Below are 16,001 nucleotides of genomic sequence, written 5' to 3'. Positions count from 1 at the left end.
AAACTTTTTTAACAAATCAAAAACTGAAAAATTGCGCGTGCAAAATTATTCAGCCCCCTTAAGTTAATACTTTGTAGCGTCACCTTTTGCTGCGATTACAGCTGTAAGTCGCTTGGGGTATGTCTCTCTGTTTTGCACATCGAGAGACTGACATTTTTTCCCATTCCTCCTTGCAAAACAGCTCGAGCTCAGTGAGGTTGGATGGAGAGCATTTGTGAACAGCAGTTTTCAGTTCTTTCCACAGATTCCCGATTGGATTCAGGTCTGGACTTTGACTTGGCCATTCTAACACCTGGATATGTTTATTTTTGAACCATTCCATTGTACATTTTGCTTTATGTTTTGGATCATTGTCTTGTTGGAAGACAAATCTCCGTCCCAGTCTCAGGTCTTTTGCAGACTCCATCAGGTTTTCTTCCAGAATGGTCCTGTATTTGGCTCCATCCATCTTCCCATCAATTTTAACCATCTTCCCTGTCCCTGCTGAAGAAAAGCAGGCCCAAACCATGATGCTGCCACCACCATGTTTAACAGTGGGGATGGTGTGTTCAGGGTGATGGGCTGTGTTGCTTTTACGCCAAACGTAACGTAACATTGTTGCAAAAAAGTTCAATGATTGTTGTTCTATGGACAGTCTCCCACCTCAGCTGTAGATCTCTGCAGTTCATCCAGAGTGATCATGGGCCTCTTGGCTGCATCTCTGATCAGTCTTCTCCTTGTATGAGCTGAAAGTTTAGAGGGACGGCCAGGTCTTGGTAGATTTGCAGTGGTCTGATACTCCTTCCATTTCAATATTATCGCTTGCACAGTGCTCCTTGGGATGTTTAAAGCTTGGGAAATCTTTTTGTATCCAAATCCGGCTTTAAACTTCTTCACAACAGTATCTCAGACCTGCCTGGTGTGTTCCTTGTTCTTCATGATGCTCTCTGCGCTTTTAACGGACCTCTGAGACTATCACAGTGCAGGTGCATTTATACAGAGACTTGATTACACACGTGGATTGTATTTATCATCATTAGTCATTTAGGTCAACATTGGATCATTCAGAGATCCTCACTGAACTTCTGGAGAGAGTTTGCTGCACTGAAAGTAAAGGGGCTGAATAATTTTGCACGCCCAATTTTTCAGTTTTTGATTTGTTAAAAAAGTTTGAAATATCCAATAAATGTCGTTCCACTTCATGATTGTGTCCCACTTGTTGTTGATTCTTCACAAAAAAATACAGTTTTATATCTTTATGTTTGAAGCCTGAAATGTGGCAAAAGGTCAAAGTTCAAGGGGGCCGAATACTTTCGCAAGACACTGTATATCCACGTAATTTTCCTACCTCATGAAGCCATCTATTTTGTGAAGTGCACCAGTCCTTCCTGCAGCAAGCACCCCCACAACATGATTCTGCCACCATCGTGTGTCATGGTTGGGATGGTGTTCTTTGGCTTGCAAGCCTCCCCCTTTTTCCTCCAAACATAAAGATGGTCATTATGGCCAAACAGTTCTAGTTTTGTTTCATCAGACCAGAGGACAGTTCTCCAAAAAGTACGATCTTTGTCTCCATGTGCAGTTTTAAATCGTAGTCTGGCTTTTTTTATGGCGGTTTTGGAGCAGTGACTTCTTCCTTGCTGAGCCGGCTTTTCAGGTTATGTCGATATAGGACTTGTTTTTACTGTGGATATAGATACTTTGTACCGGTTTCCTGTAGCATCACAAGGTCCTTTGCTGGTGTTCTGGGATTGATTTGCACTTTTCGCACCAAAGTACGTTCATCTCTAGGAGACAGAACGCATCTCCTGCCTGAGCTGTATGACGGCTGAGTGGTCCCATGGTGTGTATACTTGTGTACTATTGTTTGTACAGATGAACATGGTACCTTTAGGCATTGGACCAGACTTGTGGAGGTCTACAATTTTCCAAGCTGTTTGAAGGCACAGTCAACTTAGTGTATGTAAACTTCTGACCCACTGGAATTGCGATACAGTGAAATAATCTGTAAACAATTGTTGGAAAAATTACTTGTCATGCACAAAGTAGATGTCCTAACCAACTTGCCAAAACTCTAGTTTGTTAACAAGGAATTTGTGGAGTGGTTGAAAAACTACTCCAACCTAAGTGTATATAAACTTCCAACTTCAACTGTATGTAGAAAATGAATACTGTAAGCGATAAATACACTATATACACAGCTAAAAGCCACGTGCCACATTTTTGTGCTATGCTCAACAGTCTCTGGGTGGAGGCCAGCCATAGCCAGGACTCTCATCTGGGTGTGTTCCTCTTCTCTGGCCTTTCCTTGCAGGATGCTGCCTCATGGTGATGTCTGCTTGTCTCCTCCTGGTAGCCCTGCTTCATAAGCCTGCTCAGGTACAGGAACAGGGTCTGGTTCACAAACACACAAGGAATTATGAGGATACCTGTAATAATGTAGAATTCAATTCAAGGTGTCTGAATGCAGGGTTCCCCAACTGGTGAGTTTATTAATTTTGGAAATCTGTTCCAAAGTATTCCCACCCTTATACAGTGCCTTCAGAAAGTAGTCATACCACCCTTTGACTTTTCCCATATTTTGTTGTGTTACAGCCTTATTTTAAAAATGGATTAAATTGAGATGTTTTTGTCAATGGCCTACAATACCCCATAATTAAAAAGCTGAAATGTCTTGAGTCAATAAGTATTCCATCCCTTTGATATGGCAAGTTCAGGAGTAAAAATGTGCTTAATTAACAAGTCACAAGTTGCATGGACTGACTGTGTGCAACAAAAGTGTTTAAAAATATTTTTTCATGACTACCTCATCGTTGTACCCCACACATAATTATCTGTAAGGTCCCTCAGTCGAGCACTGGATTTGAACCACAAAGACCAGGGAAGTTTCCCAATGCCTTGCAAAGAAGGGATGCCTATTGGTAGATGGGTAGAAAAAAATAGATGGTGCAGTTATTAATTACACTTTGGATGGTGTATCAATACAGCCAGTCACTACAAAGATACAGGCGTCCTTCATAACTCCGTTTCCAGAGAGGAAGGAAACAGCTCAGGGATTTCACCATGAGGCTAATGGTGATGTTAAAACAGTTAGAGTTTAATGGCTGTGTTAGGAGAAAACTGTGGATGGACCAACAACATTGTAGTTACTCCACAATACTAACCTAATTGACAGAATGAAAAGAATGATACCTGTACAGAATAAAAGATTCCAAAACATGCTTCCTGTTCTCAACAAGACCCTAAAGTAATACTGCAAAAATGGGGCTAAGCAATTCACTTTGTGGCCTGACTACAAAGTGTTGTGTTTGGGACAAATCCAATCCAATACATTACCCAACATATTTTCAAACATAGTGGTGGCTGCATCGTGCTATGTGTATGCTTGTAATCGTTAAGTACAGAGTTTTTCAGGATAAAAATAAACAATGGAACTAAGCACTGGCAAAATCCTAAAGGAAAACCGGGTTCAGTCTGCTTTCTATCAGACACTGGGAGATGGATTCACCTTTCAGCAAGACAATAACCTAAAATACAAGGCCAAATCTAGACTTGAGTTGCTTACCAAGAATACAGTGAATGTTCCTGAGTGGCCGAGTTACAGTTTTGACTCTAATCTATTTAAAAATCTATGGCAAGATCTGAAAATGGTTGTGTTGCAATGATCAATAACCAATTTGATGGAGCTTGAAGAAATTTGAATGGCAAATGTTGTGCAATCCAGGTGTGGAAAATTAATATATACTTACCCAGAAAGACTCACAGCTGTAATCAATGCCATAGGTGCTTCTACAAAGTATTGACACGGTGTACTTAATTTAATTCAATATTTCTGTATTTATCTAAAAACACGTTTTCACTTTGTCATTATGGGGTATTGTGTGTAGATGTTTTATTTCTTTAATCCATTTAGAATTTAGGCTGTAACACAACAAAATGTGAAAGAAGTCAAAGGGTATGAATACAGTGCCCTCCACTAATATTGGCACCCTTTGTAAATATGAGCAAAACAGGCTGTAAAAAAAAACATATTTATTGGTTATCCTCTTGGTCTTTCATTCAAAATATTTGCAGAAATCAAACTTTCAATTAAAGTAAAATAATTGAAAGGAAAAAAATCATTTCTAACATAAAAAATATTTTTCTCAAACATATGTGTGCCACAATTATTGGCACCCCTTCATTCAGTACTTTGTGCAACCTCCCTTTGCCAAGATAACAGCTCTAAGTCTTCTCCTAAAATGGGTAATGAGGTTGGAGAACACATGGCAAGGGATCTTAGACCATTCCTCCATACAGAATCTCTCCAGATCCTTCAGATTTGAGGTCCAAGCTCGTGGACTCTCCTCTTCAGCTCATCCCACATGTTTTCTATGGGGTTTAGGTCAGGGGACTGGGATGGCCATGGCAAAACCTTGATTCTGTGGTCAGTGAACCATTTTTGTGTTGATTTTGAAGTGTGCTTTGGTTCATTGTCCTGCTGGAAGATCCAATGAAGGCCCAGTTTAAGCTTCCTAGAAGAGGCTTTGATTTAATATCTGCTGATACTTGATGGAGTCCATGATACCATGTACCCTAAAAAGTTGTCCAGGGCCTTTGGAAGAAAAACAGCCAAGAACATCAAAGAACCACCACCATACTTCACAGTGGGGATGAGGTACTTTTCTGCATGGATATCTTTCTGTCTACTCCAAACCCACCCCTGGTGTTTGTTTCCAAAAAGCTCTATTTTGGTCTCATCTGACCGTAGAACCTAGTCCCATTGAAAGTTCCAGTAACGTTCAGCAAACTAGGCGCTTGAGTTTGTTGTTTGATGACAGCAAAGGATTTTTTATGGTAACCCTCCCAAACAACTTGTGGTTACGTAGGTGGTGTCTGATCGTAGTTTTAGAGACTTTCTGAACCCAAGACCCAACTAACGTCTGCAATTCTCCAGCAGTGATCCATGGAGATGTTTTGGCCACTAACCATCCTCCACTGTGCGTGGGGTCAATAAAGACCCCAAAAAAGGTCTGTGGTAAACACAGGCTTATGGAGGTCTTGTACATGTTGTTCTATGAGATCATCTTCATTAGCTAACGTCCTTTTTTGTGATTTTTTTAAAGCATTTATGTATTCAAAACAAGCACATAAAGTCTTCAAAATTCATAAAGGTCATGTTAACTGACTGATATTATCTTCTAGATCAAAACGTATAAGATCTCCTGTGTTAACCTCAGACCTTATTTTTGGCGATTATCCCTAAACCCCATTCTTCCCCATTCATTTACCCCATAGGAATGGCTGAACAAACCTGAGGTAATTAATTTACCCCATTGGAATGGCTGAACAAACCTGAGGTAATTAATTTACCCCATTGGAATGGCTGAACTAACCGGAGGTAACTCATTTACCCCATAGGAATGGCTGAACGAACCGGAGGTAACTCATTTACCCCATAGGAATGGCTGAACGAACCGGAGGTAACTCATTTACCCCATAGGAATGGCTGAACGAACCGGAGGTAACTCATTTACCCCATTGGCTGAACTAACTCATTTACCCCATAGGAATGGCTGAACCATTCATTTACCCCATAGGAATGGCTGAACGAACCGGAGGTAACTCATTTACCCCATAGGAATGGCTGAACGAACCGGAGGTAACTCATTTACCCCATAGGAATGGCTGAACGAACCGGAGGTAACTCATTTACCCCATAGGAATGGCTGAACGAACCGGAGGTAACTCATTTACCCCATAGGAATGGCTGAACGAACCGGAGGTAACTCATTTACCCCATAGGAATGGCTGAACTCCCGGAGGTAACTCATTTACCCCATAGGAATGGCTGAACGAACCTGAGGTAACTCATTTACCCCATAGGAATGGCTGAACCCGGAGGTAACTCATTTACCCCATAGGAATGGCTGAACGAACCGGAGGTAACTCATTTACCCCATAGGAATGGCTGAACGAACCGGAGGTAACTCATTTACCCCATAGGAATGGCTGAACGAACCGGAGGTAACTCATTTACCCCATAGGAATGGCTTAACTCATTTACCCCATAGGAATGGCTGAATGGCTCATTTACCCCATAGGAATGGCTGAACGAACCGGAGGTAACTCATTTACCCCATAGGAATGGCTGAACGAACCGGAGGTAACTCATTTACCCCATAGGAATGGCTGAACGAACCGGAGGTAACTCATTTACCCCATAGGAATGGCTGAACGAACCGGAGGTAACTCATTTACCCCATAGGAATGGCTGAACGAACCGGAGGTAACTCATTTACCCCATAGGAATGGCTGAACGAACCGGAGGTAACTCATTTACCCCATAGGAATGGCTGAACGAACCTGAGGTAACTCATTTACCCCATAGGAATGGCTGAACGAACCGGAAACTCATTTACCCCATAGGAATGGCTGAACGAACCGGAGGTAACTCATTTACCCCATAGGAATGGCTGAACGAACCGGAGGTAACTCATTTACCCCATAGGAATGGCTGAACGAACCGGAGGTAACTCATTTACCCCATAAATGGCCTGGAGGTAACTCATTTTTACCCCATAGGAATGGCTGAACGAACCGAGGTAACTCATTTACCCCATAGGAATGGCTGAACGAACCGGAGGTAACTCATTTACCCCATAGGAATGGCTGAACGAACCGGAGGTAACTCATTTACCCCATAGGAATGGCTGAACGAACCGGAGGTAACTCATTTACCCCATAGGAATGGCTGAACGAACCGGAGGTAACTCATTTACCCCATAGGAATGGCTGAACGAACCGGAGGTAACTCATTTACCCCATAGGAATGGCTGAACGAACCGGAGGTAACCTGAATGGTAACTCATTTTACCCCATAGGAATGGCTGAACGAACCGGAGGTAACTCCCCCATAGGAATGGCTGAACGAGGTAACTCATTTACCCCATAGGAATGGCTGAACGAACCGGAGGTAACTCTTTACCCCATAGAGAATGTAACTCATTTACCCCATAGGAATGGCTGAACGAACCGGAGGTAACTCATTTACCCCATAGGAATGGCTGAACGAACCGGAGGTAACTCATTTACCCCATAGGAATGGCTGAACGAACCGAGGTAACTCATTTACCTGAACCAGGTAACTCATTTACCCCATAGGAATGGCTGAACGAACCGGAGGTAACTCATTTACCCCATAGGAATGGCTGAACGAACCGGAGGTAACTCATTTACCCCATAGGAATGGCTGAACGAACCGGAGGTAACTCATTTACCCCATAGGAATGGTAACTCATTTACCCCATAGGAATGGCTGAACGAACCGGAGGTAACTCATTTACCCCATAGGAATGGCTGAACGAACCGGAGGTAACTCATTTACCCCATAGGAATGGCTGAACGAACCGGAGGTAACTCATTTACCCCATAGGAATGGCTGAACGAACCGGAGGTAACTCATTTACCCCATAGGAATGGCTGAACGAACCGGAGGTAACTCATTTACCCCATAGGAATGGCTGAACGAACCGGAGGTAACTCATTTACCCCATAGGAATGGCTGAACGAACCGGAGGTAACTCATTTACCCCATAGGAATGGCTGAACGAACTGGAGGTAACTCATTTACCCCATAGGAATGGCTGAACGAACCGGAGGTAACTCATTTACCCCATAGGAATGGCTGAACGAACCGGAGGTAACTCATTTACCCCATAGGAATGGCTGAACGAACCTGAGGTAACTCATTTACCCCATAGGAATGGCTGAACGAACCTGAGGTAACTCATTTACCCCATAGGAATGGCTGAACGAACCTGAGGTAACTCATTTACCCCATAGGAATGGCTGAACGAACCTGAGGTAACTCATTTACCCCATAGGAATGGCTGAACGAACCTGAGGTAACTCATTTGCTTTTTATTAGGACTGGAAAGCACAAGGTTGGAGTTAAGGGTAGTTCTCCATGAATCCACTAGAGGCAAGTACAGACAGTTTCAATGGAACAGTTATGATAAAATACAGAGCTTCATTCACTCATTTCATTTTATTTATAATAGCCAGGCTAGTTCACTCGGTAAAATTAGCCATTGTTTTCATGGAGTCATGTAACCCATAAAACTAATTAGAAAACACTGACTATCAACAAAAAAATAACATTATTCACATCGTACACAGTAGCACACACAGCGCAGTTTTACATTGTACTGAAATGTATATTGTACTTAAGAGTGTATGATATAATACTTTGTTAGTTATGTAAAGCAGGGTTACATGATGTGACAGAGCCATGCACTGGTTTCACAATATGGTCATTTTGGGTTAATTGAAATTGAAATGTTCATGTCAGTCAACACATCTCATCCGCTGGTGATAATTTCCATCTTGACATGAATCATTGGATGTGAATAACTCTGGCACAGCAGAAAGCTAAGGGACCCCTTGGACAATAGGTGACTCTGCTAGTTAGCCAACGTCTTCTGTATAGAACTCAACTACCCGGTCGCATTCATGGTTACACCCATGATTCACCAATTCAACGCATTCTGCTAGCTCATTTATACCCGGGTTCTGCTAGTCATTTATACTGGGTGAATTCCTAGAAACATTGTCGTTCTTTAACGCAACGTCAACACTGCATGAGCCACTAGATTGACACCCAGTGTAGTGTCAACAACGCACCCACTGCCAGCTGGCCTACATATTAAATCATTTTAGTCAATAAGATTCTTGCTACAACATTCGAGAAGTCCACTTGTCATTCCAATCTTTGCATTAGCGTACCTGTCAACTATGTGTCTGTTTATACCTGTTCTCTCCTCTCTGCACAGACCATACAAACGAAAGCTGCCTCCCCTAAGACCCACGTGGAGTTCCAGGTCTGGAACTGCCAATCATCAACAAGGCAGAGTTCATCTCAGCCTATGCCTCCCTCCAGTCCCTCGACTTCTTGGCAACGGAAACATGGATCACCACAGACAACACTGCTACGCTCTCTCTTCGTCCGCCCACGTGTTCTCGCACACCCCGAGAGCGTCTGGTCAGCGGGGTGGTGGCACCGATTCTCCCAAGTGGTCATTCTCTCTCTCTCCTTACCCATCTGTCTATACCATGCTGTCAAAGAACATCACATCATTTATCCAGAATAGGGATGTGGGTACATTAACCTCCCAACTGTCTATGCACTCTTTCCCTCTCTGCCTCCTTCTTTCCACTCTCTCCTTTGACCTCAACTCTCACCTTCCACCCCTACTCACAAGGCAGGCAATACGCTCGACCTCATCTTTACTAGATGCTGTTCTTCCACTAACCTCATTGCAACTCCCTCCAAGTCTCCAATGCATCCTTTACTCTGCTAAAGCCACTTTCTACGCTAAATTCCAAGCATCTGCCTCCCTAGGAAGCTCTTTGCCACCTTCTCCTCCCTCCTGAATCCTGCCCCTCCCCCCCCCCTGCAGATGTCTTAAAGAAGGTCGCTGTAAATCTCGCCTTGGCGGCGTCCCCAACAACCTGCCCGCTCCCCCTCCTCTCTTCTCCAGACCATTTCCGGATCTCCTGGATGTCAACAATGACCAGTATCCCTTCAAAACCCCGTCCTCCAGCTCTCCCGCTCTCTCTGAATGACCTGATCCAAATCAGTCAGGTTTCAAGACTTGAGACTGCTCTATCACGAAAGCTGCTCTCATCCTTCTAGATCTATCGGCTGCCTTCGATACTGTGAACCATCAGATCCTCCTCTCCACCCTCTCCGAGTTGGATTGCGTCCTAACAGGTCGCTCCTACCAGGTGGCGTGGGCGAGAATCTGTCTCCTCACCACGCGCTCTCACCACTGGTGTCCCCCAGGGCTCTGTTCTGGCATGGTAATGGCTCTCAATCCCTAGCTCCACAGGAAGGGACTAGTCTCTGCATCTCTGCATCTGGCAGACATATCAGTGTGGATGACGGATCACCACCTCAACAACTCCATTGTGTCCTCCTCCCGGGAGAGGAAACACCCTGTGATCCTGGACAACACCCTCTCTCAACCAACATCAAGGCGGTGGCCCGTTCCTGTAGGTTCATGCTCTACAACATCCGCTGGAACCATCTGGCCTCCACTGGCTTCCAGTCTGGCACCATTTCAGGCCCTACACCCAAACAAGGGCACTTCATCCACCTCTGGCCTGCTCGCCTCCCTACCACTGAGGAAGTCAGCTCCCGCTCAATGAAGGACATTATTGTTACACTGGATGTCATAAGGTGAATGCACCAATTTGTATCCCTAAATCAAATTACAAATGGTATGTAATGTGCCTGAACATTTATACTGAAACCAGACTGAACCCATCTGTACCTTCCATGCCTCCTCAAGCTCAGGTCCATCTCTCTTTGAGAATGGGTTGGACAGCACAGATGAATTCTGCTCCTACATACTGGAAAGAAATCACACCAGAATAGGGATTTATACATGTATTCCCCCCAAAATGCAAACTCTAACTTTGCTTAAGATGCATCGTCAGTGTGCGTGTCTTACGCTGTAGTATTTGGGTGGGGCGTTGTAATGGTAGTGGCTCATCCCTAGCTCCACAGCCAGAACATCTAGTCTCTCCAGCTGGTCCAGTCTGGCCACACTTTTCTCAATGAAGGACATTACTCTGAGAGGAAACACAGGCCTGGATATTAGGACCCACAGGCACACCTTGATTATCACCATCATTTGATCATACAGCGGGCACTTAATGTGATCCAATTCATTTAGTCATAGTTTATCCTCTCTTTCAACAATTGTTCTCCGACATTAAACGCTGAAACTGAACATGGTTCCGTTGTTGCCCGTAGGCCTGTATTTTACACCGAAGAGCATGTTAGGGAGAGTTTATGCAGAAAGATAAATATGCACAATAATAATAAATGGGTGTACTCCCTCTGTGGGCCGGTGAGGACATTTGGCACTAATGCCTGTGCAAGTGATTTGAGGGGCACTTGGCCTTTTCCTGGGAGTATAAGCTCGAAAGGGCCGTGTGGAGATGTAGTGTACATATCCATGTCTGTCTCCTGTAATGCCACTGTAGCCTTCATACCTTTGATTAAGTGGAGTCCTCAGGCTTAATTAGGTTTATTGGCCTTTTGTGGGGAGAAACACAGAGGCTCAGCATACCTCAGTGACACAACAGAATGGAGAAAACACACCATTGGGAGCTGCATGTGGAGGATAAGTGTTTTCTTCACAGGCAGCAGACCTGATAATAGCTAGCCAGATAATGATAATCTCATATAGGGACACAAACAGTGTTGACAGATCTTTGAAATAGGAAACTTAATCTCTACGGTATGTCATACATTAGTTTGCTTCAATGTAATCAGTGATGGTACATTGTGAGATGTATGTAAAAAAAAATATATATAAAAATACCATTCCGTCTGTGGTACCCCAGCTGTAGTGTATTGAACTTAAGAGTTGTAGTGGTGTGGTGTGGCGACTGACCGTAGGCCATGTGACCTGAGCTCCCGGCTGGTTCGTAACATCTCAAGGTCCTCCACGTCTCGGAACAGAAAGAATACATCCTTGCATTCTGGATGGGTCTCAAATAACCTGTTACCAAGACAACAGACATGAGCCTACAAGTGCCAGCTTCATTAAGCCTGCCCTAACCAAACTGACATATTCATGCCCACACACAAACATCCCTCCGTCCTCCAAATTCTCCCACTGACTACGTAACAGAGTTCAAGCAAGTAAAAAATTCTTAAGTCATCCACTTTTTAAAAAATAATGTAAGTGTTAATATGGCCCTCTAGTTAAGCCATGCCTGTCTCTATCCTTGTCAATATCTTCAAGGTGGCGTTTAAAGTCATCACATCTCATCCACACAGTGATTTTAAGAATCTCTGAGATCTGATTGTTCGTTTTGATCCCCTTGCAGCTATCAGTCGTGGCTGCTCTCTAACCCTCAGTCCTTGCCTGCTTTGCTCTGGGCCTACTATGGGCTGCAATCACAACATCAACACACTCAGTGCCAGGGGGTGTAAAACCCACTTGTCCGTCTCCTCATAGAGCTGCCTGTATTGAGTTCCCCTGCCATTTAAGGAGTCATAATTCGGTTCCCAGATGTGGTGATCTGGCCGTAAGAGTTCCCCTGCCCTTTCAGACCCATTCATGTATGGCCTTTCTCATAGACTTTGTCGCTTTCATGATATGGTTCTATATATTGTTTTTTTTAAACAATTTTTCTATTTTCTATTTTATTTTATGCATTTTGGGCCTGATTCAGACTTAGTAAATCGTTTCATTTTTTACGCTGCAGTCAAAAACGTGATTTTCCTCTGTTTTATATATTTCCACACTGAGGTTACTATCAAATTGTGAAAATTATGATCATGTCTGTTTAGTGTAAGAGCTGTTTGAAATGACCACCGGAAATAGTTGCCTGTTTTGATGGGCTGAGGTTTTGGTCTGTCTGGTGACATCACCATGCGGTAACTTATTTAATAGAGCAATAAGAAAGAAAGTTCCAAACTTCTCTGCTAATGACAGATAGTTTTCAGTTTCCCCTTCCCCACTCAGACCACTCCCAGAAAGTCCTATAAAAAGTCTTGCTTGAGAAATTAAATAGACATTTTTGTTTATTTTTGACCATTTTAATTGAAAACAATCACAGTAAGGTACTTAATTGTTACCCAGAAGTTATTTTATATTGAGATAAAAATGGCTTCATTGGTCCTTTAACAAGAGATTTAACTCATGGTGCAATACTATCAGTGAGCATTTCCAGCAGAGGTGTCTACCTTAAATATAGTCACGAAATCAGTAAACCCTGCTGTGAGTTCCATTAAAGCTCTGTAGGATCTAAAGGAACCATGCATGAATTACTTGGCTTTATAATGCTAATTATGTTCATAGTAATCAACCAATCATCTCCTCTTTTTTTGTGTTTTCCCTCATCCGTCTAGTCAGTCATTTTATGAAGTGAGGTATAAGAGCTTTGCACATACACTTTGATTTGCACCTTTTGCTGCCTCTGTGTGTGAGAGAACCTTATTTAACACTTAGAGTTGTATCTCAGTCCATTGCTACTGTCAGAAACACAAGGCCCTTGAAATAAATGAATAGGAGCAGAGAAGAGGTGTGTGTGGGGTGATTTCAGAATAGGTCTCTCTGAATGGTGGCTATGTTCTTGCATTAAAAATGAATGTTTTTTTTAAATGCATTTTGGCTGACAATAAACCTTGTACTATAAGTGATACGTCTCAGGGGACTTAAGTTCACACATGAATGATATGGAATTATGCCACAATTACTAGAACCGTCAAAGAACAACAGTGAATGACAAAGTATGAACAGGGAAGCAAAGTAATACATGCTGAAGAAAAAAATCATTTTCTGGACATATGCTGCACTGAATGCAGACCTGAATAAATTGTACAATTCTGTGGTTAGGTGAAATGGATGTCAAGATAAGTGGATTTCGAGATGAGTCCTATTCCGGGCAAAGCTGTTAGAGGACATATTCTTTACTGTGAATGTCATTCTCACTTTATAGGCACAATGTAATTCATACCACACCTCGCTGATGTGAGAGCACAGGGGAAATGACCCTGGTCTCGTTTTCTCCCACACACAGAAAACCACGGTTCAAGAGCTCGACACTTTGATCTGCAGTGTATTCCCTGTACTTGAGGGGTTTGAAGTGGAAGTGGAATTCTAATTCCTGCTCTCTCGTATGCAGTAGGTATTTCAAAGGCTCGCCTTTGATAGAAGAGTTTACATTTCCTCACATAGCATACACACAGCATGATCTGTACAGTCCATCAATCACATTTCCACTGTCAGCTTATAGAAAATACATTCCCTGGTGAGACACTGCTCTGTGTACTACGAGACCAAGAGGAGGGCAACAAGGTGGAGTCTTCACAGTGCTGCTGGTCTAATTGAATGTGCATGCTGTTAACCCGAGGACAGCCTTGCTGATAACCCAAGGTCAGCCTTTGTTTCTAGGGGCCTTGAAGTGACCTTAAACAAAGGAAGGTCCCAGTGGTCCCAGGCCAACACGCTAAGGTCAATCTCTTCAACTCTCTGGATCTCCTCCAGGCCAGGGACACGTTGCCCTGATTGGGCTTGAAGCCATCTGCTGTGCTGAGCCTGGTGGTCTCTCTCTCTCTCTCTCTCCATCTCTCTCCACTAACAGCCATAATGTCTGACTACATTAGCACCAAACTAGGAATGCATTGTGCACTCAATATTCATGTTTTTTTTCTCTGTCTGCGAGCTATTACATTTCAAAGGCTGGCCATTGTGCTCGATGCAATGTATTTTCTTTGCTGTGAATGTCTTGGTCAGTAGATGGGAAGAGGACTGGTGCTGTATATTTGTTATGCAACATTGAGATGTAATGTTGGATGATGGGAGGGAGGGAGGCAACACCCTCCAACCCCTTCATGAAAGTCTCCAAGCCCCAAGGCAGAAGGATGTGGCAGAGGTTAAAGAATATGACTATGTACAGTTGCTTGCTTGTGAGCAGAGGTTAGGCACAATGTCACAGTCACATTCAATCATTGAGCCCCGAGACTCCTCTCTGTTGTGGACCAAATAATGTCTCTCCCTAAAATGCCTTGAGAGCTTTTTGGCAGCACAAGGAGAGACATAATTTTATTAAGATGATGGGGCTTAATTCTCATACAATATAACAATTATAATGTGTTGATCCTACATTTTGATCCTACTGTTTCCACAAAGTCATATGTATTGCAGCTATAATTAACACACACAGACAAATAACTACTGTGTAATAACAGTTTTAGTAATGTGAAGTTGGCATATTCTTTCATTTATAGTCATGTATGGGCCTGAGGCCACACAGATAGTGTGTTATAAATGTATTTATTGTCATGTTTTTAATTTCGTATAACTGCCTTAATTTTGCTGGAAACAATGTAGAGTAGCTGTAATGGGGATCCATATTAAATACAAATACGTCATAAATGTTAATAAACGTAGCATTAGTCACTTACAGTATCATGCAGTCCCTGCGGTCAAACTGTCTTTGTTCCAGCCAATTTATTCAATCATTTCTGGAATGTATTTATCTCTGTTATTTGAAGTTGAGAGCAATAGTGTTGAAGAGTTTTGCCTTTCTATGTGCGAGATGTGTATTATGAAAATGTTCAGTCTTGATAAAGCGAATATCTAACTTGCTTACAAATAACTAAAACAAAACTATTCAAAACATCTCACCTGACGAACATAATAATTCCAACTTTCGCAATGTCCTCCTGGATAACTGTCCAGGACTCCTTGATCATCTGGATTTGTTTCTCGTTGAGATGCGCAACATCTTCTTCCGTTTTTGTCTCTCCAAGTGTTTTCGGTGCCAGTCCTGATATTGCGCAGCCCATTCTTCTTGCTACAGTACAATTAACTTAAATGTAGGTAACCTACTTTAGTAATAACACAACAGACGCAAAAATAACCGAATTACTGCCGAGAGAAAGGTCTGCTCCCCGGGCATATGGTTCACGTATACTCCTCTTGCGCGTATGGCTGTAAATCTAGGCTACACCAGAGGTTCCCAAAATGTCCCGTTCCGGGAACCACCAAATCGCTATCAAAAGATCCGGGATTCGTGTATTCCTTTTTTTTTTTACATAAAATATCTTAGCAGTTAATTTTTTTGAAATGAATGTAACACATTAAAAGGCTATTTTTATTATTATAAACAATTTTGATTGTGAAAAGTAAAATACAATTTCTTATAACATTAATAATCCCAACTGTTATTAGAATTCACTTATTTATTATAAAACATCTAAAATAGTCACAGACGACCTACAATAGCCCGGAACACAGATTGGAAACAACTGGGCTACACCATCCAGCATTAATAGGATTCAGTGATATCCAGAGCGCAGGAGTGCTTCGTAGTAAGAGTTCATTTTCTGTCATCTTGAGGGGAGGGGTAAAAAAATGTTCCCATAACTACTGCCAAAAGCACAACGATGAATACTGTAGTAGTCTATGCATTTTATGTATGCATTTTATAGGCTTCATATAGGTAAATATGAC

The 16,001-nt window shown here is 42.6% G+C and overlaps 1 pseudogene; it reads right to left on the bottom strand.

Annotated features, from left to right (window-relative positions):
- Window positions 1-2,115: 2,115 nt before the first annotated feature.
- Window positions 2,116-15,546, bottom strand: LOC124045249 (annotated as a pseudogene).
- Between the last annotated feature and the right edge of the window lie 455 nt (window positions 15,547-16,001).

Source organism: Oncorhynchus gorbuscha, linkage group LG10 (assembly GCF_021184085.1).
Source record: "Oncorhynchus gorbuscha isolate QuinsamMale2020 ecotype Even-year linkage group LG10, OgorEven_v1.0, whole genome shotgun sequence".
Classification (NCBI taxonomy): domain Eukaryota; kingdom Metazoa; phylum Chordata; class Actinopteri; order Salmoniformes; family Salmonidae; genus Oncorhynchus; species Oncorhynchus gorbuscha.
This window is presented reverse-complemented; position numbering and strand designations above follow the sequence as displayed.